The sequence below is a fragment of the Sinohyriopsis cumingii genome, chromosome 8 (genome assembly GCF_028554795.1).
Source record: "Sinohyriopsis cumingii isolate HCF-2022 chromosome 8, ASM2855479v2, whole genome shotgun sequence".
Taxonomy (NCBI): Eukaryota; Metazoa; Mollusca; class Bivalvia; order Unionida; family Unionidae; genus Sinohyriopsis; species Sinohyriopsis cumingii.
In genome coordinates, this window is record NC_142968.1 from 62,027,520 (window position 1) to 62,054,260 (window position 26,741).

Here is a 26,741-nt window from a genome sequence, read left to right on the forward strand (position 1 = left end):
GAACCATGTATTGTGTGGCGTTAAATCAACTTAATACATCTTTTCCTAGTTAAAGGTCACTTGCAACCTATATTGTACAAACGTGTGATATTATTAGTCATAAAAGAAACGCATAGCCTATATATGCGCACTATAAAATGTTTAATTAGACTTAAAAATCTTCTATTTTAAATGAGAAAAAGTATTCGGCAATTTCCGTAATCTATCTGTAGTTTCTGCGTGCCAAACACGAATATGAGGTCCCTTCTATTCAAAATAGCCATTAAGGTGTTTAATTTCCCCACGTAAATGTCTATTTGATATATCTTATGATCTTGATTAGGTACAGCAAATATGGTGCACTATTTTGCACATGGATGTATCCAAAAGAGTGATTATGGGACAACGGGGTTCTTTCTTTTTACGAAAGACCCTAGGACAAGTTGTCGGATCAATTCAATTCTCCTAAATTCCATTGAACGCTCTATAGTGTGCATGAGAAGAACGATAGAAAGAGCGTAATTAAATGGTATCAAATAAAAGATTATATACAGTAACCTTGCTGCACATGTAAAACATTAATGTTTAAAATAATCATAATACTTTTTTGAACGTGCATAGTCTACTCCTTTGATCAACCTTTATATTTATCCATATTCTAACCAAAATAAACTCAAAAGGATTTTTTAAAAAGAAATATGATGTATTACTCTGTGACTTTTATCATTAATAGGTGTCAAAAAAGTCTGTAGAATCAGTCATATATACCATATTTACCGTCATATATATTCCATATTTATTACCGTATATATCGGGACACGGTAAAATCATTTTGAAAACTTCCTGTTCCAGTTCTTATGGTTAAACTTTTTTCATCAAGGTATATGTCTCAAGACATAAGAAAAGCAATAATAATGTATTGAATTTGTAACCCCTCCCCTTCACGGTACAATAAAATAGATAAATAAAACTTGTATTTGAAAATAAAAAGAAAGAAGATCATTTTGCATTGTTATAATTTATTCCTTTATTTTTCATCATGAGTAATTTAATAAACAAAAAAATAGATATCCAAGAACTCAGTATATGTAGCAGATGCCGGCTGGCGTATGCATCCTTACTGTAGTGTGAATCGCTTATGTCAGATAATAAAATCTCGAATGAGACGGGAATATCACCTATTGGTTGAAGACACCTGCCTTTCACGAATGATACGTTATAATGTGCGAAACGACCAAGATTGTATTGTATCAAGATTAGCTGACGATGGTATCTCGCAAATAAATATTTTTATTTGAAATACATTCAATTTGAGTGCAAATGATAATCTTTTCGCTAGCATGGTTTACAGATGTATTGTTAATGCAAATTATTGCTGTGTATACTATCTACATTATGATCATCATCGAACGTGTTAATCGATTATGATTGCATATTGTAAACAAATAGAAGCCTGGGTGATGAATAAACCCAACAGACAGCGAGCAATAAACTCCTTAAACTTGTCGACAGGATATCAAATACAAGGTTTGTTTTATCACAAAGAAAGCGAATCTGGGACACTGACTTTGTAATTGTTTAGTGTGCTGATTTTTGTATGAAGTCGGACGACATAAGGAAGCCAAATTTTGTTTCCTTTGAATTCTTTTAAGTTTGCCGATTTCAGATTATTTACAAGTCGGCCGACATAGGAAAGCCACCAACGATGCCTTTCTGCCTGTATTAACGGGAGTTTTTAAAAATAATGGAAACAACGGAACAGTTTTAAAAGTGACACGAAGTGAACGCATATCGATATAAGGTTGAAGGTAAATGTGTTTTTAACAGTTTCATCTAAATGTTCCGTAGTCATAGTGTATAGTGTTTTATTTTTCGACAACATGAACCGTGTACTTCGTCTTGTGGGGTTGAAGTCTTCGATAAGTTGGAAATCGTAGCTAAGGGGATGTAACAGCGTTGTATAATTCTATTTATACTAATTAAATTATTTGTTCTTTACACTTGCTTAATATTTTTTATTCATTTAGTGCGAATATAAATACTTTTAATCATGTAATGCAAATCTGAAAAAAAGAAAAATGTTAGAGTGTGGCCAGTGACCTTTAAATGTCGAGTTTGCTCGTAAAAGATGTATTCTTATGTTAAAACAAACAAATGACTGGTGTCAGCAATAACAGTTAATGGTCGGCGACAATAAATAGCGTGACTGGGCGTACTGTAATTTTTTTTATATAATAATTATTAAATATTATTAATATATGGGAATTTAGTCTCGATTTAAAAATGTGCATAGGGCGAGATTATTTATTGAATCATTAGATGCCTCATAGATCTCGAGTATTGAAGTATTTCGTTGTAACACCTATGAAAATATAAATTCACAGTGTATCCAATATGCACAAACAACAATAAAAATGTTGCGATTCTATAAACTTAGTAACAGAAAGAAGCAAAACCATCAAGTTTTTTTTATAAAAATAAATAAATAACTTAGTTATGAAAGTTGTAAATGAAAATATGAGAGAAACTTAGGTATTATTAACTAAATCCAAAATAACCCTGATAAACTTATATCGAAGTCAAAAGGAATACAAAGGTCCGCATAAATTTCAAAACCGAAAATGTACCGGTCCGCCAAGAATCGTGAAAATGCCAAAATGGCGATGGAGTTGTCCAGAACTCCTTTGAATAGTTCACAACAGTTCCAAAATGCTATTATAGTCCAAGAAAATAAGCACTTTTTATCTACACTGAACAGAAAAAACAAATATTTACCTCTCGAATAATATCTAAGTACAACATAAAACATACTTGAAGACTTACAACAGGAACAGAAGAAATGAGAATGACTAAAATCGGAATGAATCTGATTATTTAGTTCTCTCTTTGTATACACCCTATATTACTACTATGGTTCACAAATAATCCCACGTGACAGATCACACTACTCACTCTATTTTGAAAATGCCTATTCATGTGACCTAACCCAACCAAATGGAAAGTGCTTAAATCTCCAAGAACCGTCCAAATCCCACCAGTCAATGAGACTTTAACCCAAAGTCGTCAATAAGTCTTATTATTTGTAATTCCCAACACATACGGTAGCATCTATTTATAGATCCTACGTAATTTTAATTTTCCTAGAACCTACCCTAGTCACGTAGGCAAAATATAATTAAGGATAATATGAAATTACTACAATTTACAGCCATGAATGAAAATTGCAAAGTTAGAGAAACACATGTAACCGGAGTTACAGACGATATAGATCTTCATATTCAAAAGAGATACAGAATATTATAAATGACTAATATTATAAATTTTAAAGCTTTACTACTTTGCAAACGAATGAGTAGGTACTATACTTAATACTAGCAAGAGTAACTTATCATTGGGTAAGATGATAATATCATCTACACAGGACAATTAATTTTCGATTTGCTATGCGGTTGAAAAATAAAATTCATGTCTAAAATTAGTCACATGATGCCAGCCACTGTGAATGCATCTAGAATGTTCAGATTTGTTGAAATATAATTCAGTAATGATTGTGCACTAAATGTTAAATGCAATAATGTTGCGTAATAACCAAACAATCGTACCATCTTCAAAATGACATAGATATATAGATAGAGGTGGCTATAGCTATATCTTTAGTTAAAAGTACCGCGTGAAATCACAATGTCTCACTCTTATTAGCCAATGTCCAAGATCATGACAAGTTTAATAAATGAGTCAAAATGATGGATTAGTGTTTCACACTTAGCTGGTAACAAATTATAATTTCATGCCAATGAGAAGAAACTAGACTGCATCACAAAGGCATCTGAAAAAAAGTCAATTCATAGGCTGTCGGATTCATACATTGACCCAATTCAGGCATGAAATATCCTCTTTGTCAATAACCACAGCAATTCACAAAGCCACACACAATTTAGTTTGGAAGTTAATAATCTCATAAGCGCATTCTAATAAATGTACCTCTATTCGCAAAACATTGCGAGTGAAAAAGCTGAGATCATAAACAAATATATAATTTTAACAACTGTAACTTTGTTTACGAATGCTTGTAAATTACATTATTATCTATAACTTTCTATGTACATGAAAATCTCGTGACTTTTAGAAATTATTTCAGTTTTGAAGTTGATATATATGCTTAACACGAGAACCAAGATAAGCAATCGCTGATCGTGGAAACTGTCTAATCTTTAACAATACGTCCTTTCACATTCCATTTCGTTCCGACATCATACGTGGGAGTGGAGATGATTGGTATGTTTGAACTGATTATACATTACGATTGTACCATTCATAGTCTAGGATATAGTAAACATGATATATTTTACTTGATTAATTTGCATCTTAACTTCAAAGTATACATAATATAACCTTAACCTCTACTTCTTTGTCTTTAATATGTACTGGTTTGTCGCGTGTCATTTTACACAGCCCTAATAAATTGCATCAGTTGTATCTTTGTTGACTATTTCAACAGGGGACATTGGAAGAAAACATGTAAACTTGTTTAAATAAGAGATTTGTTCTTTGCACAAAACTTTATATATATATATATATATATATATATACATATATATATATATATATATATATATATATATATATATATATATATATATATATATATATATATATATATATATATATATATATATATATATATATATATATACATATATATATACATATATATATATATATATATATATATATATATATATATATATATATATATATATATATATATATATATATATATATATATATATATATATATATATATATATATATATATATATATATATATATATATATATATATATATATATATATAAGCAGCATGTTTTAAAATGTGTCTCAGTTGATGAGATACTGATTTGTTCAAGACTATGGTGGCATTTGATGTAATGTTATTATTTTCTTCCAGGAATGCAACACATTTTCGTAGCCTTTCTTTTGGTGCAGCTAATGAATGCGAAATGGCAAACTCACGGTACGATCTCATTTTTCATACAAACAAGATTCAAAATTGATTCCAACACAAAATGTATTTACTTTACAAAAATACTTTATTAAATTATATTTGCAGTAACAATATTAAATTGTAATCTGTCATTTATGGTCACTTTCAATATTAGTGTCGGTGCATGTGTCCATTGGTGTCTTTTTATAAATATAAGTAGAAGACAATATAGATTTTCCATATTCCATTCAGCAAAACAAATATTGTCGACCGAGAATGACAGTGCTATAATTAGCGGATATCAGCGGTGGCTTCTGTATATTGCTTAAAAGTAATGGTTAAGATTTAATATGAGATATCTTTTCCCTGTATTAAAATAACAAACTCTCATATTAACTCTATATTGAAACCTGAAATGTATGTTTGCGGTGGGGACGGGGTGTGGATCAAGAAATATGTTATGTTAATGTGTATCATGTTTTCTGTCCGTGGAATATGTTTTATATTACACTAGGCTGAACGCATCAAAGATATTTTACGACAAAGGTAAAGTGACACTTAAAAAATTGTCGTTATAACAAAACTGCCAGATGAGACAAAAGACGAGAAATGTTAAATAATCATCTCTCTTTCTGCACACACTCACACAAATATATACACAAACACGCACACACACACACACACACACACACACACACACATATATATATATATATATATATATATATATATATATATATATATATATATATATATATATATATATATATACAAACCGCTGGCACCGAACAGTACATACTAGAACTAGTCTTCAACAGGAAAAGCGCATTATATTCACAATGAGTCTTTGTCAAAGTCAAACTTGCAACAGAGAAACAGAAAACAAAACATGCACACTAAAAACGTTGACTTTGCTATGTTTTATGAATAGAAATGCTATTTCAAAGTTTTTTTTGTCCCCAAGTATCCACACTTTTGAACCTATTTCAAGTTCGTTGTCCGTTTGTTGCATTATCGTAATCGATCACTTATACATATATGAAATTTTATCTATTGTATTTAAGAACCATATACGACTTAGGTGACCTGGAATCATTTCATGATTTTAAAGAAAAAGAAAACGAATCCTTAACATTGTGTTTCTAGCGCGGACCGGTGCTTATGCTCGCACATATTTTATTCATTGTAACTCTGTTACAACTTAAGTATTTCTGTTTGACACGACATTTAAGCCACTGATCTAGCTTGAAGAACAATGACCTTATATTAAATCAGAGTTACATCTAGGTGCTAACGAAGACCCTTTGCTTCCAGCTCTAACCTGTCTTCAGTGTAGAGAAATATTTCAACCTAGGCATTGCCACGTGGCCGTTGAATGTGCACAAGATGAGGTACGTTAACCCAAAATTTATTATTGAAGAAAGGACAGCAGATTCTATCGAATAGATATTTACTTTGTTGTATCAACATTCTTTCAATTAAAGAAGAGAAAATAATAGGTTTCGATTTCTATCTATGATTCGTGCCTCTGTTTGGACGGCTATTTAGAATGACTATGTATAAATACCAGATATTTCAACATAAATGCATGGAAATATTGTTGCAATCAATGACGTAAAAGCCATTACTCGAGAGATCGTTTCCATTACATTCGTGCATTTTATTTACTTTTCTTTTTCAAATGACAGTACTGTGCAGTGGAGAGAACCCTAAATCTTCAAGACGAAATCGTCTATAACATTGGATGCAGGACCAATAATGTATGTAATAAAATTATCATGACTCTATATATATATACCACATACATTAAAAATATCATGGCCTTTGAAGTGTTGATATAAAGCAACTTGATATACCAATAGCATTGGTATATCAAATTGTGATTTGCCCGTGTCGTATGAATACGCATAATGAGCATGTTTTTATAGCTATTATACTCTCTAAATATGGATATGAATTTCTTGTAATATTATATTTAAAAAGGAAACAATAACAAGAAAGTGATTTTCTTGTAAAATATTTTTAATAGAAACTAGCATTTTTATACAACAATAAAAACAACCATACTCAATCCAGGAAATAAATATTATTGAGATCAACCCTGTGTTATCTACTGTCATCTCTGTCAACACTGCAGTTTCCAGTCTCTCCTGCTGGCAAAAATCAAACACTGCAACTGGAAAAAAGAAAACAATGACATCAGATATGGAGCAAGATGATGGAGCAACAGTTAATTGGAGCGTTTGATAGAGACATGGCTGAGACACTTGTAAATGAAAATGATCATTGTGTTAGAGAAGACATATTTGTACACCATGAGCCTGACGATATGCTGAAATGTATCGAAAGTAAGCAGAATGCAAATACTTTAGAAAAGGCACTTTGCGATGTAAGGCTAGTGACAGAATTCGTGCAGTCAAAACATGAATTCAGAAATTAACACAAGATACACCCATCTGAATTGGATCAGCACCTGGCTGGTTTTATACTCAGTGTTAGGAGAAAAGATGGATCTGAGTTTTAACCGAACAGCTTAAGAAGCATCATCAGCTCCATTGATTGCCATCTTAAAATATATTTTAAAAAATGAAAGAAAATGCAAATATTACAGAAAGAAAGAAAGTTAAGAGACAAAAACATTCCCCCAACTGATATCATGCAAATTTCAGGCGACAAAAACGTACAGTCTATAAACAGCTACTCAAACATTAGTGAAAACAACAAACAGACGTACTACAATTACCTGAGCAACACCGGTCACCAAAGCAATGATGCTGTCAACCCCCACCCCCACTGCAAGGAAAATTCCAACTGCACAGCAACAGGCTGTAGTATATCAAGTTCCCAAACGTGTAATATCCAGCAGAATCAGATTATGAGCAACCCATTCTACGGATCAAATATCACCGTACAAAATATGCTTGTTATGCACCTAACGGAAAACATGAACGAGATCCCTAACTGGGTCAACTTCTTTCAACAGGCGAATTCTCAAAAAGGACCTACACAGCGGAAACGTAAGAGAATTATTGAAAGTGACACTGACACTAAATAGGAATAGAGAAATATGGACATAAACGATATCAAGGAAACGTAGTTAAGGTTAAATTGTTTACTTACCTATTGTTCCTTCATTATTTTGATGTTTCTGGCTCGAATCATACTCTTACTATAGATGCAAATGGCCGCCCTGTTACTATTCATAATAACGAACGCAAGCCTCGTTTCCTTTTCATGGAAAATGTATACATCTCGTGGTATATCATTGATACAGCGCAAATACTATACACACACACACACACACACACACACACACACACATATATATATATATATATATATATATATATATATATATATATATATATATATATATATATTCGCAGTGTTCTGTATAAGTATTACGGATACAGATGATTAAATAGGTAGCTAGGTCGGCAGGTAGATGACATCATCGATATTCATAATTATTTTATGATATGGCTGAAGAGATAAATAGCTATAACTCTGAACACACGTTGATCAAATCCCAAACTACATCTTGAGATATGTAAAGGACAGACCTATAGTATCCATCGACGCTGGAATAATAAAAATACAAAGGTGGGTTAAGAAAAGGACGTTTTTAACTTTGATAATGTTTAATATAAACGTGTTTGTCAAGAGATACGTAATGCTGTATCTTACAAGGGGCTAACATCGCAACTACGATTTGCAGGAACAACGGTACTGTCAAGGACTTATGTACTTCTAAATCATAATTACGATGCCTTGGCTACGGTTTCCACTTTAATAAATTGCCTTCAACAGACATGTGCAATACCAACGAATATACTGTTATGAGATATAACGAGATACACGTTATCTAATACATAAACTTAATATATATGATATGACTTTAGAAATATGGTAGCATTATCTGTATAAAAAAATGCATTAGCAAGGGAACGAACCTGTGTATTATTTATGGTACTGCATAATGGCATTGTTACTAGCACTGTGATATCTTTCCAGTGCACCATGAAGATGTAAACCTTTATCTCAGAGGCAGCAGTTCCTTAACAATTTTCTTTTATAACTGAACAAGTTTAACTTCAGTCTTCCTGTATTGCATCCTGTAGTTGCTATGGATGCTGTTGTTAAAATCAGATTGATTTTTCTGCGATATCTTCAATTATGCAAGTCTGTCATGCCAGTATATATATATATATATATATATATATATATATATATATATATATATATATATATATATATATATATATATATATATATATCTGTGTGTTTGTGTGTCCATGCGTTTCTCTGTTTCCACACGCGGTGCTAAGAGCCTTGCCCCTATCGATTCTAATTCAATTCGGAACAAGGTACCGATATCATACGCATCCGATGTACAAGCATATAATACCTAGTATCCTGATCAGGCTTCGTGCTTCGAGTTACAGAAGAATTGCAAGTAATTGATCGTCATAGTGTTGAGGTCCTCTCGCATTTTATGGCACTGGATGATTGTAAATATATTTATACAAAACCTACAAGCTTCGTCTCGTCGGAAGGTTATATAATTCTGCATTTATTAAGTCGTTTTCGCATGAATTAGATTGTTGTTATGGTATCTTCTTCTTGATCGATATCCTTGGAATCATAATTTGTCTATTTCGGAACCACTCATTTAAAACAGCTATATCTTCCCCGAATATATCATGATTTCTGTTTCTGTTAGGTTGTTGAAAAAATGGCTTGGCTTGTTTTAATTCTTCTTCTTCTGACAAGAGTTATTTTGCATCACTTCTCATAACCCACTAGTCTATTTCTTTTCTTGCTTTGTACCACCGCCATGGTTTTCTTCTATTGGATCGGATATTATATATTTTGCAAGTTGTAGCAACAGTCTTAGTAGTAGTAGTTGTAAGAGTAGTAGTAAACGTACTATTAACAAGAGTAGTAGAAGCAGAGGAGTAATATTAGCAAAGGTAGTAGTATTATAAGTACTATTAACAAGAGTAGTAGAAGTAGCAGGAGTAATAGTAGCAAAGGTAGTAGTATTATAAGTACTATTAACAAGAGTAGTAGTAGTAGCAGGAGTAATAGTAGCAAAAGTAGTAGAATTTTAAGTACTATTAACAAGAGTAGTAGAAGTAGCAGGAGTAATAGTAGCAAAAGTAGTAGTATTATAAGTACTATTAACAAGAGTAGTAGTAGTAGTAGATGGCGCAGTAGTAGTAGCAGGAGTTGTAGCAGCGGCAGATCGGTAATAGAAACATTATTTGCAGTAGCAGGTGTAGTAGCAGTAGTATTAGTAGTAGGAGTAGTAGTGGTAGCAGGATCAGTAGCAGTAGTAGCATTAGTAATAACAAGAACAGTAGTGTTAACATGATTAGTAGTAGTAGCAGGAGTAGTGTTAGCAGTAGTAGAACTAGTAGTAGTAACATGAGTAGTAGTAGTAGCAGGAGTAGTGTTAGCAGTAGTAGAACTAGTAGTAGTAACATGAGTAGTAGTAGGAGGAGGAGTAGTAGTGGTAGCATGAGTAGGAGTAGTAACATAAGTAGTAATATTAACAGGAGTAGCAGTAATAACAGAAGTAGTAGTAACAAGAGTAGTAGTAGTAGTAGTAGTAGTAGCAGTAGTTCATTGTATTAGTAGTAACATGATTCGTAGTAGTAGCATGATTAGTAGTAGTTGGAGGAATAGTAGTAAGGGGAGTAGTAGTTGCATGATTAGTAGTAGTAGGGGAGTAGTAGTAGCATGATTATCAGTAGTAGGGGAGTAGAAGTATCATGATCAGTAGAAGTAGGGGGAGTAGTAGTAGCATGATTAGTAGTGATGGGGGAGTAGTAGTAGCATGATTAGTAGTAGTAGGGGGAGTAGTAGTATCATGATTAGTAGTAGTAGGGGAGTAGTAGTAGCATGATTAGTAGTAGTAGGGGGAGTAGTAGTAGCATGATTAGTAGTAGTAGGAAGAGTAGTAATAGCATGATTAGTAGTAGTAGTAGGGGGAGTAGTAGTAGCATGATTAGTAGTAGTAGGGAGAGTAGTAGTAGCATGATTAGTAGTAGTAGGGGGAGTAGTAGTAGCATGATTAGCAGTAGTAGGGAGAGTAGTAGTAGCATGATTAGTAGAAGTAGGGGGATAGTAGCAGCATGATTAGTAGTAGGAGGAATAGTAGTAGCATGACTAGTAGTAGTAAGGGACAAGTAGTAGCATGATTAGTAGTAGTAGGATAAATAGTAACAGCATGATTAGTAGTGGTAGGGGAGTAGTAGTAGCATGATTACTAGTAGTAGGGGAGTAGTAGTAGTTGCAGGTGTATTAGTAGTAGTAGGGGAGTAGTAGTAGCATGATTAGTAGTTCTAGGGGATGTAGTAGTAGCATGTTAAGTATTGTAGGGGAGTAGTAGTAGCATGAATAGTAGTGGTAGGGGGAGTAGCAGAAGCATGATCAGTAGTAGATGGGGAGAAGTAGTAGCATGATTAGTAGTAGTAGGGGAGTAGTAGTAGCATGATTAGTAGTGGTAGGGAGAGTAGTAGCAGCATGATTAGTAGTAGTAGGGGAGTGGTAGTAACATGATTAGTAGTAGTAGGAGGAATAGTAGTAGCATGATTAGTAGTAGTAAGGGAGTAGTAATAGCATGATTAGTAGTAGTAGGAGGAATTATAGTAGTATGATTAGTAATTGTAGGGGAGGAGTAGTAGTAGTAACATGATTAGTAGTAGTAGAAGGAATAGTAGTAGCATGATTAGTAGTAGTAGGGGGAGTAGTAGCAGCATGATTAGTAGTAGTAGGGGAGTAGTAGTAGTTGCAGATGTATTAGTAGTAGTAGGGGAGTAGTAGTAGCATGATTAGTAGTAGTAGGGGAGTAGTAGTACCATGATTTGTAGTAGTAGGGGAGTAGTAGCAGCATGATTAGTAGTAGTAGGAGGAATAGTAGTAGCATGATTACTAGTAGTAAGGGAGTAGTCGTAGCATGATTAGAAGTAGTAGGAGGAATAGTAGTAGCATGATTAGTAGTAGAAGCGGAGCAGTAGTAGCATGATTAATAGTAGTAGGGGGAGTAGTAATAGCATGATTACTAGTAGTAAGGGAGTAGTCGTAGCATGATTAGAAGTAGTAGGGGGAGTAGTAGTAGCATGATCAGTAGTAGTAGGAGGAATAGAAGTAGCATGATCAGTAGTAATAAGTGAGTAGTAGTAGCATGATAAGTAGTAGTAGGAGAAATAGTAGTAGCATGATTAGTAGTGGTAGGGGGAGTAGTAGTAGCATGATTAGTAGTAGTAGGTGCAGTAGTACTAGCATGATTAGTAGTACTAGGGGGAGTAGTAGTAGCATGATTAGTAGTAGTAGGGAGAGTAGTAGTAGCATGATTAGTAGTAGTAGGGGGAGTAGTAGTAGCATGATTAGCAGTAGTAGGGAGAGTAGTAGTAGCATGATTAGTAGAAGTAGGGGGATAGTAGCAGCATGATTAGTAGTAGGAGGAATAGTAGTAGCATGACTAGTAGTAGTAAGGGACAAGTAGTAGCATGATTAGTAGTAGTAGGATAAATAGTAACAGCATGATTAGTAGTGGTAGGGGAGTAGTAGTAGCATGATTACTAGTAGTAGGGGAGTAGTAGTAGTTGCAGGTGTATTAGTAGTAGTAGGGGAGTAGTAGTAGCATGATTAGTAGTTCTAGGGGATGTAGTAGTAGCATGTTAAGTATTGTAGGGGAGTAGTAGTAGCATGAATAGTAGTGGTAGGGGGAGTAGCAGAAGCATGATCAGTAGTAGATGGGGAGAAGTAGTAGCATGATTAGTAGTAGTAGGGGAGTAGTAGTAGCATGATTAGTAGTGGTAGGTAGAGTAGTAGCAGCATGATTAGTAGTAGTAGGGGAGTGGTAGTAACATGATTAGTAGTAGTAGGAGGAATAGTAGTAGCATGATTAGTAGTAGTAAGGGAGTAGTAATAGCATGATTAGTAGTAGTAGGAGGAATTATAGTAGTATGATTAGTAATTGTAGGGGAGGAGTAGTAGTAGTAACATGATTAGTAGTAGTAGAAGGAATAGTAGTAGCATGATTAGTAGTAGTAGGGGGAGTAGTAGCAGCATGATTAGTAGTAGTAGGGGAGTAGTAGTAGTTGCAGATGTATTAGTAGTAGTAGGGGAGTAGTAGTAGCATGATTAGTAGTAGTAGGGGAGTAGTAGTACCATGATTTGTAGTAGTAGGGGAGTAGTAGCAGCATGATTAGTAGTAGTAGGAGGAATAGTAGTAGCATGATTACTAGTAGTAAGGGAGTAGTCGTAGCATGATTAGAAGTAGTAGGAGGAATAGTAGTAGCATGATTAGTAGTAGAAGCGGAGTAGTAGTAGCATGATTAATAGTAGTAGGGGGAGTAGTAATAGCATCATTAGTAGTAGATAGGGAGTAGTAGTAGTTGCAGGTGTATCAGTTGTAGTAGGGGAGTAGTAGTAGCATGATTATTAGTAGTAGGAGGAATAGTAGTAGGGGTAGTCGTAGTTGCATGATTAGTAGTAGTAGGGGAGTAGTAATAGCATGATTAGTAGTTGTAGGAGGAATAGTAGTAGCATGATTAGTAGTAGTAGGAGGAATGGTAGTAGCATGATTAGTAGTAGTAGGGGAGTAGAAGTAGCATCATTAGTAGTAGTAGAGGGAGTATCAGTAGCATGATTAGTAGTAGCAGGGGAGTAGTAGTAGTTGCATGTGTATTAGTAGTAGTAGGGGAGTAGTAGTAGCATGATTAGTAGTAGTAGGAGGAATAGTAGTAGGGGGAGTAGTAGTTGCATGATTAGTAGTAGTAGGGGAGTAGTAGTAGTTACAGATGTATTAGTAGTAGTAGGGGAGCAATAGTAGTAGCATGATTAGTAGTGGTAGGGGAGTAGTAGTAGCATGATTAGTAGCAGTGGGGGAGAAGAAGTAGCATGATTAGTAGTAGTAGGGGGAGTAGTAGTAGCATGATTAGCTTTATTAGGGGAGTAGTACTAGCATGATTAGTAGTAGTATGGGAGTAGTAGTAGCATGATTAGTAGTAGTAGGGAGTAGTAGTAGCATGATTAGCAGTATTAGGGGAGTAGTAGTAGCATGAATAGTAGTAGTAGGGAGAGTAGTAGTAGCATGATTAGTAGTAGTAGGGGGAGCAGAAGTAGCATGATTAGTAGTGGTAGGGGGAGTAGTAGTAGCATGATTAGCATTAGTAGGGAGTAGTACTAGCATGATTAGTAGTAGTAGTAGGGGGAGTAGTAGTAGCATGATTAGTAGTAGTAGGGGAGTAGTAGTAGCATGATTAGTAGTAGTAGGGAGAGTAGTAGTAGCATGATTAGTAGTAGTAAGGGAGTAGTAGTAACATGATTAGTAGTGGTAGGGGGAGCAGTAGTAGCATTATTAGTAGTGGTAGGGGGAGTAGTAGTAGTATGATTAGTAGTAGTAGGGGAGTAGTAGTAACATGATTAGTAGTAGTAGGAGGAATAGTAGTAGCATGCTTAGTAGTAGTAAAGGAGTAGTAATAGCATGATTAGTAGTAGCAGGGGAGTAGTAGGGGATTAGTAGTAGCATGGTTAGTAGTAGTCGGGGGAGTAGTAGTAGCATGATTAGTAGTAGTAGGGGAGTAGTAGTAGCATGATTAGTAGTAGTAGGGGAGTAGTAGTAGCATGATTAGTGGTAGTAGGGGAGTAGTAGTAGCATGATTAGTAGTAGTAGAAGGAATAGTAGTAGCATGATTAGTAGTAGTAAGGGAGTAGTAGTAGCATGATTAGTAGTAGTAGGAGGAATAGTAGTAGCATGATTAGTAGTAGTAGGGGAGTAGTAGTAGCATGATTAGTCGTAGTAGGGGGAGTAGTAGTAGCATGATTTGTAGTAGTAGGGGGAGTAGTAGTAGCATGATTAGTCGTAGTAGGGGGAGTAGTAGTAACATGATTAGTCGTAGTAGGGGGAGTATTAATAGCATGATTAGTAGCAGTAGGAGGAATTGTAGTATGGGGAGTAGTAGTTGCATGATTAGTAGTATTAGGGGGAGTAGTAGTAGCATGATTAGTAGTAGTAGGGGAGTAGTAGTAACATGATTAGTAGTAGTAGGGGGGTAGGGGGAGTAGTAGTAGCATGATTAGTAGTGGTGGGGGAGTAGTAGTAGCATGATTAGTAGTGGTAGGGGGACTAGTAGAAGCATGATTAGTAGTAGTTGGAGGAATAGTTGTAGCATGATTAGTAGTTGTAGGGGAAGTATTAGTAGAATGATTAGTAGTAGTAGGGGGAGTAGTAGTAGCATGATTAGTAGTAGTATGGGAGTAGTAGTAACATGATTAGTAGCAATAGGGGGAGTAGTAGTAGCATGATTAGTAGTAGTAGGGGGAGTAGTAGTAGCATGATTAGTAGTGATAGGGAGAGTAGTAGTAGCATGATTAGTAGTGGTAGGGGGAGTAGTAGTAGCATGATTAGTAGTAGTAGGAGGAATAGTCGTAGCATGATTAGTAGTTGTAGGGGGAGTAGTGGTAGAATGATTAGTAGTAGTATGGGAGTAGTAGTAACATGATTAGTAGTAGTAGGGGAGTAGTAGTAGCATGATTTGTAGTAGTAGGGGAGTAGTAGTAGCATGATTAGTCGCAGTAGGGGGAGTATTAATAGCATGATTAGTAGTAGTAGGGGGAGTAGTAGTAGTTGCAGGTGGGGAAGTAGTTGAATTAGTAGTGACAGGAGTAATAGTAGCAGTTCCTGGAGAAGTCGTAGGAAATTGAGTAGTTGACCATTTTATGATTTTGCCTTATTTAGTGTGCATAATATGATTAGTTTTTGATCGACCTTAAGTAATTGGGATTGGCTGAAATCTATATTTATAAAAGAGCTACATATCAGTAATTTAGATTTAACTCCGTTTACATCTTGCGTTTAAAACGGATTTATACAGATGAAGTAGGTTCATTTAGTTAATAAAAACTAATATTTAGGGAATCATAGGATTTGTCTCTAAAACTAATGTCTTCCGTCATTCATTGACCATTTCACTCTGTACCCTTTTAGTACTTAATTGTCTCCTGCTAAACTGATTATTTGTAAGTTGATGCGGATACGTTACTGTTTTCTACCGTCCGTTGTTAACTATGTGGTTATATTTCTTACAAGTTGTAATCCTCTATCATTATTCTGTCGAGGTTGTGACAGTAATCTCATACATTGAAGGTCTCTCGACACCAATCCCAGAATGTTATTTACTTATTTTGTGTGCGTCTTCCTTGAGACCTGTTGAGTTCACCATACTTATATATAAATATACGTTGCAAACACAAGAATTTTGTTTATTTTCGCTGGAGCCACTGTGGATAAATTAATAAATTCACTCTATCTTACCGCTATGAAGTTTTTAAGGAAAATGTTTGAGATTTGTGTGTAGAGTTATTCATGTTTTCCCATTTCAGCTTTGTGGTAATCGCGTTGCCAGTTCTAGCGGAAGTATCAATAATGCCTGTCTTGAGTGCTGCAAAACCGATCTCTGTAACGCGCAGGGATGTGAACAACCAGGTGACAACATTGATCAGGACCATTGCAATAATGTTTATCCACAGGTCACAGATGGGTATAGTCTGTTGCTAATTATGTTGACTTGCATGAATTTATAGTATTACTGTACAATTATCTCCGATCCGAAATGGTCTTAAATATCAGGTGTAAATTCTACTGGATATAATTTTCCAAGTACATTGTAATCATATGCCACCAACTCAAGTTGCTGTTTTACACATTCATTCTCAAAGAGTGAAAATGTTAACTCTCAGGATAATAGACCAGGAGATCTCATGGGATGGTTTCGGTCTGTTGTCTTTTCTTAGTCGTCCGTTCTTCTGTTTGTCTTTGATACTCCTCCTAACCGGACTGGCGGATTGTCATGAAACATTGTATACACATGCATTATATCCTCAATTGATCCAAAATCAAAATGGTTAAATTCAGACATCCAATGGGGCCAAAGACTTTGTATGATACCTGCTTCAACCGTTATGAAAATGGTGCTGATGTGATCTCAAATATGGTTGACTGGTGCAATTTTTAAAGCCTGTATAGCCGCCTTTCCTGAACACATTTAATATTATAATCCATAGACATTTTATGGTGTCCATATGGTATGAGTAAACTGATCAAACATCCTGTATGGTCGATACAGCGGCCATCTTGAACATCTTATCTCCACAGTTCTTAAATGAACGATCATATTAGCATGGCGGTTTTTGGTCGTAAATGAAAGATGAGACTTCAAATATGCCCTCCAAAAGGGTCCTGTTGGAAATCTTTTTATCACTACGTCTCCTAGATGGTTGGTGTTACGACTCTATGATCACAAAATTTAATTAACAGAAAAGAAGCATAACAAATAAATTATTTAATACTTAACAAACAATTTCAAATAAGAAATGAAAAGTGTAAGGAACTTGCAGCATTGTGAGATGAATCCAAGCTAATCTTTATAAAGGTATATGAAAGCCCTAAATGAATGAAAAGTACCATTTACATTTTAATGCCGGAAATACAATTGTCCTCCAAGAACAGTGACAATGTGAAGATGGCGTTGTCAAGATCTCCTTCATATAATTTATAACAGTTCTAGAACAATGTCATTGCCCAAATAATGAGCAATTTATATCACCACTAAAAAGTCAAAACAAATATTTTCCTCTCAACAAAATGTCTAAGTACAACATAAAAAATAGATCTGCAGGCTTACATCAGGAACACAATATTTGCGAACGACTCCGTAAGTGAAAATGAAGTTGAAAGCTTAATTATTTCTTTATATACTCTGTATATTGCAACTGTACTTCGAAATAGACTCCATGTCACAACATACAAAATTCAGTTTGATGAACTAAGCATATTCACGTGACCTCACGCAACTAATGGGAAAATACATACTTTTTCTCGGAAAATCCATATCCCATCAATCATTGAAAAACTACGCCTTAGGCTCCATTTTAAGTCTTATTAATACAATTATCATTACAACTTGTCAACACATACGTAAACATCTATTTATAGATCCTAGGCACTTTTGCGTTCTTAACATATTAAAAGTACGTACACAAATTATGACAAAAAAAATTCTATACAGTATACAAACTTGACGAAAATTAAATAAAATTAAATATAATGGGGTACTAGGAGTCACAAAAATATAGATATTCATAATAGTGGTCTTATCGATGTATAGTTTTGTCGTAAATGGAAATGCTGCCAATGTGATATTCAATATGGCCACCATGACAGCTATCTTGAATATCTTTGTATCATTGCTTCTTCAAAATGAAAGTCATATTAAACATTGGGTTTCCACCAAAAATTCTTGTTATGTCTTGTTTTAATGTCTTGTTGGTCCTAAATAAAACTAGTGACAACCTGACGTCCAATATGTCCACCACAGTAGCTAATTGTAAAATCGTGTTGTGTTTTCTCCCTGAAGAATATCAGTGATAATTTCAGCAGTCAGCAATTAAAGAAAAGAAAATGTTTTATCATGGACTCCTGCAAATTATTTTCGGCGTTATTAAGGTTAATGTCTTTGATGTACTTTGGTTTTACGTTTACGTCGCTATGATGTATGCTTTCTTGCCTTCTTACTTCGTAACTGTTCGGAATCAATGATGAGCATGAGAGGCCCAAAACCTGTGGGACTAGCCATACGTGTATCAGCAATAAATATTTACATCATGACACTGTCTTAAATTATCTGAAAAATACAATTTGAACACTACATTTGTATTTTAATTGCCTATGTGTCTACAATTAGGTAAAGAGTGCTTTGGCGGTGCATCGACTTAGACTGTGCTTTACTTTGATCATTGGTTGCCTTTTCTGGCGTCTTTGTTGTAGTCCTAAGTTCATTAAGGTAACAACATGGACGATATGTCCTGGAAAATATGAGTTGGATCGTTTGCATATTTTCTATTTAAGAGGGCACCTTAACAACTGAGCCAGGCGTATGAGGAACGAAACCTCCAATGGCGGCCCAGATTCCGGAGCCCATGGAGCTGTTGCATTTTAACCGTTTCAGGGCGTAATTTTAACATTTTAACTGTAACAAAATGAGCTTTAGGAAAACATTTCGGTTGCGTCACTCTCGTTGTTTCTTCTTTTTGTGGTTGTGGAGAGGTGGCAGGGATAATCCCCTCCTCTCTTGTCAGCGTTTTAGAAGCTTTTCGGAAAGAAATGAACACAATCTATATGCAATACATGTCAGCACTGGAAATAATTGGAGTAGCCCCGGGTGACCGAGTATTGTAAGAGGCTCGCCTTTGCAGATCGCATATGTCCACGAGGGTTCAAATATCGGCTCGACCATTATAGGTATGTGATAGAGCTTAGCAGTAGCTTCTCATTCGTCAGTGGTTCTTGCATGGTTATTCTGAGCTTCTTCCTCCACTAAATATACCGGCCGTTGTGTATATCATATCATCTAATTAAACATGGCGTTTAACCGCAAAGCGAAAGAGAACAATTGGGTTGATCATTTACCTGTAAAGTGAAACAGTATTATTCTCATCTACAATGTGAGTTAGGAAAATGTGCATGATGATTTTGATTTGTACCACAGTGTGTCGATGACAATGAAAACGTATCTTTCCAAGGAACAACGAACCTTTCGTATAATATTGATTACGGTAACATCATCGTCTAAACAGGGTCGCATGTACCGGTTTTCTCTACTTCTTAATAACCGCGCCCGGAGTGAATATACAGGCACCAGAATTGACGTTTGGTACAAATCAGGACAAAAGTAGATAAAATATTTCATATCGTGTATACACTGTAACCTTGCTACAATGCACTTTACAAGTGTTTAGTTAAGGCCAAACCAGCAACTGTAAAAGCTAAATGGAAATGAATATTCGTTATGTTAGAATTCAATCAAGTAACGAAATATTTGCAATAGCTATTAAATAATGTTTCATCTAGAATTCGAATATATACATACGTTGCTCTGTCTATTTTAAATGTTACTGAATTCTACTTAATAATTGCCATTTAATTTGGTGGATGCATTTCAATTCACATGGGAATTTGAGCATTTCAAAGAGTTTATAGCTTTCATACTCCATATTCTCTTGATATTTCGGACGTGTCTGTAACTTGAATTATATTTCTACATCCCTTTCCAATTTCAAAGGCTATCCACCTACAAGAGGTCCAGTATGTTATTACTGTGGGCCGACCGGACATCTGACCACATGTCGCACGGTGCAGGCATGCCAAGGTCATGAAGTGAGTTCATTTGTATAATTTATCTATACATTTTGCATTTGAAATAACAAAATTAGATTTGATCTTCATTAAAATATATTTTGATATATAACTCCATTTTCACGTGTGTATTGCTAGTATTACAGTGTTATATACAAACACATAATTTCACATCTTATTTTGTTTATTTCTTTTGTTGAACTGGTATTTCATACGATCAACTGTGTTACTCGTACCAGTCAGGATGGTTAGGACACTTAATGATCAAGTACGGAGACTGTTTTCATTGTTTTATTTACTCTATTGTTAAACATTATGTTTTGATTAATATTTTTTCTGGCTGAATTTATCCAACCCAATTCCTTCAATTCAGCGTTACAATTATTGAATAGTACTTGCTCCATTGCATCCATTATGTAAGTCACGGTGTACGTTTGTGTGTGATGTGATTCTAAAACAATACTTCCAGCCATTAATGTAGAAGTGGATTTGCTGCACGGTCATTTCAAGCAAAAGTTGATGATGATGTGCGTTATAAAATTACAAATTGTGATCAAAACCAAAAAGAAAAGCAACACTATGTATTTGTTTCAGTTTCGAATGAAAAAATCTACTCATGATGTGATTTTGATTTTTAACAAAGCTTTAACAATTTTTCAGTCATATCGCTACGATGTCTGCAAAGTGGCAGTTTATAGTGATGTCTAGCACTGGGACATCATGCCGCAGACATGTAGCATGATGCCCCACCCAGTCACATTATCCTGACACCAGGCCGACCAGTCCTAACACTAACCTCTTAATGCTGAACGCCAAGCGAGGCAGCTGTTAGTACCATTTTTTAAGTCTCTGGTATGACTCGGCCGGGGATCGAACCCACGACCTCCCGCATCCGAGGCGGACACTCTAACCACTAGGCCACCGGAGCGGTCATTATTATAGGAAGTGTTGTAAATGCCTTGCAAGTAGACTTATTACTCATTATGATTTTTTTCTCCAAGCTAATCCTCACAGTAAATGCAAATGGTGATACGGGTGTTTAGACACATCATTTAGGCAATAATCCAGTGAAAATGAGTATGGAAAAGTACTTGAAACCTTCCATTTCACAATGCGAAGGGATAGTTCTGCAAGCACAAGTCGTATCAAACCTTTGCGTTATAGACTTAGGATAGAGAAATGAGAGCAGCAAATATCAAGCAGAACAGTTTCAAATGTTATGCTAAAATATCAAAGGTTACATTTAAAGAGGGTGGATCAAGCATGTACAATTTAAGAGAACCTTAGTTTATTATAGAAGAGTTTTTGTCGATGACTGTGACCGTTGTGTTTATTTCTCACCATGTCTTATTTGATATAACAGAACATACGCCTAAATCGTGCTTGTACATGTTAATGCATGTGGAATCTTGGAAATTGTTTCCAATACATGTCTTCATTTATTTTCATTTCTTCTCCATCAAAAGACTATATTTACCGCATGTGTAACAAAGATCGTTTCAATTTATTAAATATTTCCACAGGATTATTTTCATTTCATAACCTATCACAAATTCACTACTGCATAAACTCTCGGTCATCGAGTTCTTTAATTGAGTAAAGTGTCGTTTCTGTGTAAATATCAGAGGCAGGTAACACTTGCGCCAACTTTTGACAGAGTCTGACTTTTAGCAAAGAAAAACACAAACCAATCAGGCTAGGGCTCATTAGCCTCTTGTTCACAGAGCATCGGATTTTTATCGGCGACATCTGATACTTGATTGGTATGATTCATTTATTTTCTAATATTGTTACTTACCTTTTTGTCACATATAATAACATTTTTAAAAAATAATGAGTCTCTAGTCACACAGGTGATATCAGCCGACACGTAAGCCCGTGTTGGTAAATCCATCGAGAGAGAATATCTAACACACCCAATCTTGCATGCCCCAACTAATCTTCCACTCGGCATAACAATTGCTATCGAGAAGAAAGGTCGAGTTAATCCGTCCTGAATACTCTCAAAAGGAGCACCATTTACCTAAACACGTCCCATCCCAACCCTTCCTGTCAAGAATGTGTGGCTTGGCACCTGGAAACATGGACCTCATGATCATTATGAGCAAACATTACATGGATAAACATATGCTAAGTTCTGAGATTGAACTGACCTTCCAGTCATTTAAATTCTCGCACTTGTACCTGGTGAAGAATTTACGGTATAGTTTACGTAAATAAAATATAAAATGATATCGTGCCATTTTACTATGGACTCTACAGATGGCAGAGAATTATCCAGTATGACTAAATATCATCTTAAACAGATTAGATTGTTGTTATTGTTATTGGGTTTCACGCCATTTTTCGGCACACGATAGGCTATACATGGCGGCCAGTATTAATGGTAGAGGAAGAACCCGGAAAAACCCGGAAAGAACCACCTACCCACGAGAAGCTACTGGCACGCTTTCTCGTATACCTACATTAGCCGAATCCGACACTCGAACCCACGCATAGGTGAGATGGCAGTGATTCGTAACGGAGAGCGCTTTAGACCACTCGTCCACTCGGCGCCCCAAAACAGATTAGGTAACATTCATTTAAATTGGTTCTGAGAAACAAGATCGATGATTACAAACTGAATCTCTTCTTGCAATTGATCACATTTAACATTCGTCTTGTAATCGTTGCCTATATTATTTAATTTATTCAAGCAAAACGTTTGCTGCTGTCACAAAATAAGGGTAAAGATATAAATGGTTGGAGTGACGAAATGTGTATACTGCCAGCACTATCACCACTCCAATATTTTCAGTGGCTTGTGCCTTTTGATGTTATGGATACTTCCCTTCTCAATCATTATACTTAACTAAGCAAATCAAAGCCAATTTGTTCGTGTACTTTCTAAGTTGAAAGTTATGTCCCTTACACGAAATACTAGACTTCAATAACGTTTGGTGGATTCGGCACATACCATCGTTAACGCCGCCTCGGATGCGGTAGGTCGCGGGTTCGTACTCCGTCTGAGTCATACCAAAGACTTGTACAAATGGTACTAACAGCTGCCTCGCTTGACGCTCATCATTAAGAGGTTAGTGTTAGGACTGGTCGGTCTGGTGTCAGGATAATGAGACTGGGTTGGACATGATGTTACATGTCTACGACATTATGCCCCAGTGCTTAGACATCACTAGAAGCTGCCATAATGCAGACATCGTAGCGATATGGCTGAAAAAGTGTTAAAGCTACGTAAAAAAAAGCAATCACACACATACCATCGTTCATGAAGCTGTAGTGAGTCTCTACGGCATATCCTCAAATTGACCATCCAATCAACTATTGCTGGCCGCCCTCTGCAGAGGAGGAAGAGCCTCGAGCCTAGATAAGATCACCTTGAATCAGTACCAGTTTTCTAGTCTGCCGCAATATAATAGCTCCTCCCACCTTCAAAGAAATTACATTCACGTGGGTACGACTAAGCAGCAATATCCACGCGCTCAATATTTGCATTAATGATTAACGCCTACAGTCTGAAAGTGTAAATAAATGCAAATATATAATATGCATCAGTTGTTTACTATACAATACATATTGTAGAAAGACTTATATCCCCTCCCCATTTTGTTCAATTCTGTAGCAAAACTTTTTCTGTGATCTATTTCGATATAAATGTCACCATCCATAACATTACTTTAATCATACACCACCACAATCATCATCATCATCATCATCATCATCAACATCACCATCAACAACTAATATGAGAGCATTTAAATAGCATGTGCTACTTGTATTAAACGATGTTTATTTCAGAGGGAATCTTCCTAAAGATTATTAAGGGAATGACTCTAGAACCCATTCATCTTGAAGCACGTGGGTCTCAAACCCATGCGAACATTTGAATCTTTACAACAATAAGCATGCGCTATATTAAACATTAGCTAAAATAATAATAGACTGATATTCATGTAATATCTTGTAAATTTGCTACATGGGTACGGTTATAGATACACAGGCGAAATGGAAAGGAAGCATATCCTGAACATTGTTGAGGGCCCTCTCTACTATAGCCTCTCTCCCATCTGATTTTAGGAACACTGAGATGACTTTAATGAGATAACCACGCTGTAGCATTTTTTGTTTTAATCAGTCTCATTCTCCACACCTTATAAGGTTTGAATATGTAATCAATCCCGCATTAGCAGCAGTCTATTTTATATATGTGTGTTGACAAAAAGAACCAGAATTACTCAAATATATTTAGGCGCACGTCATTTGGTTTTCCTGTTTTTCATTGGTGTCTCTTTATTCCAAATGGGTCGAAGTCTCCATTTGGATACATTTGAGTCTTGGATGAGTCCATCTACATTGATTTGAGTTCAATAGGCACAGTCTGGGTGAATTGCTGCACCTTTCGCAGCAGTCTTCAAGACACTGAGTTTCCACCATTTGCCATCAAAACCACATAATGCGAGATCAAAATATATTCAGATTGTTTTCTGGAACCTCCTTTTTGGACGCTTTACTATGTACCATCACAAATCGTCTTTCTAAATTGCATTGTCAGAATCCGCATCAGTAAGCAACAGCCTAACGTACCAGAATTGTTTTAGTGAAAATATCTGATCCATTTACTAAGTCTAAATTATTGTAATTGCTATTTTTCGACCTCATCCAAAATGGTTAATGGTTTTGAAGTTTAAAAACGAGTTGAATGCGTTTAAAACCATGTGTTATCAACGTTGCTTCTCCGCTATCATACTTTTGTTGAACCAATCAAACCAATCAAATCAAACGCACACATATAACTTCGACGTTTGTTAGTTACAAATATTTGACCAAATTACTGTTTTCAAGATAGTTAATACCCCTAAAGTATCATAAATCCTCTCATATTTGTTTAACTTTCATTAAAAAGCGATTATGAAACACCGAAAAGAGCTATTATATACAAATATTACGAATAGAAAAAATTGTGGCTTCCAATTCCTACTATTCAAATTGGCAGGTGTGCTATACGGAAATAAACACAGAATTTTCCGACACAATATATACCAGCGGGTGCAGGGACAAGCACGTAAGTTTACTAGTGTTAATAATGAAGCACGAACAGTTAAATGATATCTGTGTGTGGATGATTCCAAAGAACCCTATTTTTAACCGGTCGGGTTTTACTAAATCCTTATTGGTGTTTTTTTTTTCTCGACTTTGTAGTGTAAAACAGACATTGTTTGCGATAATGCATTATTTTTATGCAAGTTATATAACTCACTGAAAGTGTCCCGGATTCATGCTTATCAAACGTTAATACTTGAAATCAATTTTTGTTACTACTTTGAATTTGCTTCTAGGGAATTCGTATCAGCAGCTCATTGACTGCACACATGTACACTAGAGGGTCTATAGTAGCACATATTAAGATGTAAAAAATACAGGTTTTAATAACATATATCAGGGCAGCTATGTTTCTTAAATGGGAAACAATGGTATCGCCACTATCCTCACATCATTTCTCCCAGTGATACATTTTAATACCTCGTTAGGAAACATAATATAAACAAGATTTATTTTCTAATTATAAGGTATATTGTGCACTAGTGTCTTACAATACAGAGAGCTTTATTGTGTGCATTATTAAAACAAGCCGAGGATTAATAGAATTCCACTGATATTATCCTTTCATCCATGTAAGTAACATTCTCGTTTCTGTTCGAGTATATCATATTTTAGAACATTTGCAGCTTTTAAATAAAACTGTGAACACTACCATATAATTGAATTTGCTTTCGCATTTGCCAAGAATAAAGTGATAGCCCTGATTACAAGACGTACAAGAATGTACAAGATGGCCGCTATCGCTTAACCGGCTTGAAGCAGCAGTTCTGTTATTTGTGTCGTTTTTCATGACATATGTGCTTGTTGTCTGTCTTCGTCTGCATTATTGTGTTTATCATGCATTGGCTGTTCAGTTCGTATGTGTTTCTTCATCTCCTTGTTTTGGAAACGAGAACAATTAGACATTTTCTCATCTTTCTTGCTCCACTGCTACAGCTTCCTTTGTTGTTGAACAAACCGCCAACACATCATACTCGCCAGTCAACCTGTTTATGCTATGATGGACCCTCAATGATTGCTTCAAATGACCACTCCTTGACTCTCCACACATCATTGTGCTCTAGACTAAACGAACTGGGACTACATTCATCATTACTTAACTGCAAACAGAAGTGAGAAAAAAAAAAAAAAAAAAGAAAACGCTGTTTCAAAGCTGGCCGGCGTAGAACAGGACGAAGAATTGAAGTTATCTCCCTTATGCCATTTCCGGCTCAACAATTTCAAAATTCGACCGTTAATTCCGATAACCTAATTCAAATCCCCATTAAATCGTCAACGTTTGTGTAAAATATCCAAGAGATATCTCTGCGTATTGCATTAATCAATGCCCAATAAGTAGGACCACCGGAAAAGCACAGATAAATAGTTAATTTTATCAACAATCAGAATATCGACGTCTTTTTCCTGACAGAAACATGACTAAAAACATCAAGTACGCAGATCGAACACACACTGGTTACTCAATCAAGTCGT

The 26,741-nt window shown here is 35.4% G+C and overlaps 1 protein-coding gene and 1 long non-coding RNA gene across 2 annotated transcripts in view; both read left to right on the forward strand.

Moving 5' to 3' along the window:
* The first annotated feature begins 6,301 nt into the window (after nucleotides 1-6,301).
* On the forward strand, nucleotides 6,302-16,463 carry LOC149793667 (uncharacterized). The gene is made up of 3 exons (XR_016422866.1): nucleotides 6,302-6,354; nucleotides 6,652-6,723; nucleotides 16,361-16,463. It is a non-coding gene; the product is annotated as an uncharacterized LOC149793667 (long non-coding RNA).
* Nucleotides 16,464-20,101: 3,638 nt separating this feature from the next.
* LOC149793668 (techylectin-5B-like) overlaps nucleotides 20,102-26,741 on the forward strand; it is a 45,962-nt gene continuing 39,322 nt past the window's right edge. Inside the window, exons 1-2 of the mRNA XM_089969033.1 lie at nucleotides 20,102-20,192; nucleotides 25,162-25,230. The gene's annotated coding sequence lies outside the window, so the exon portion shown is untranslated. The remainder of the gene's footprint in view (nucleotides 20,193-25,161; nucleotides 25,231-26,741) is intronic.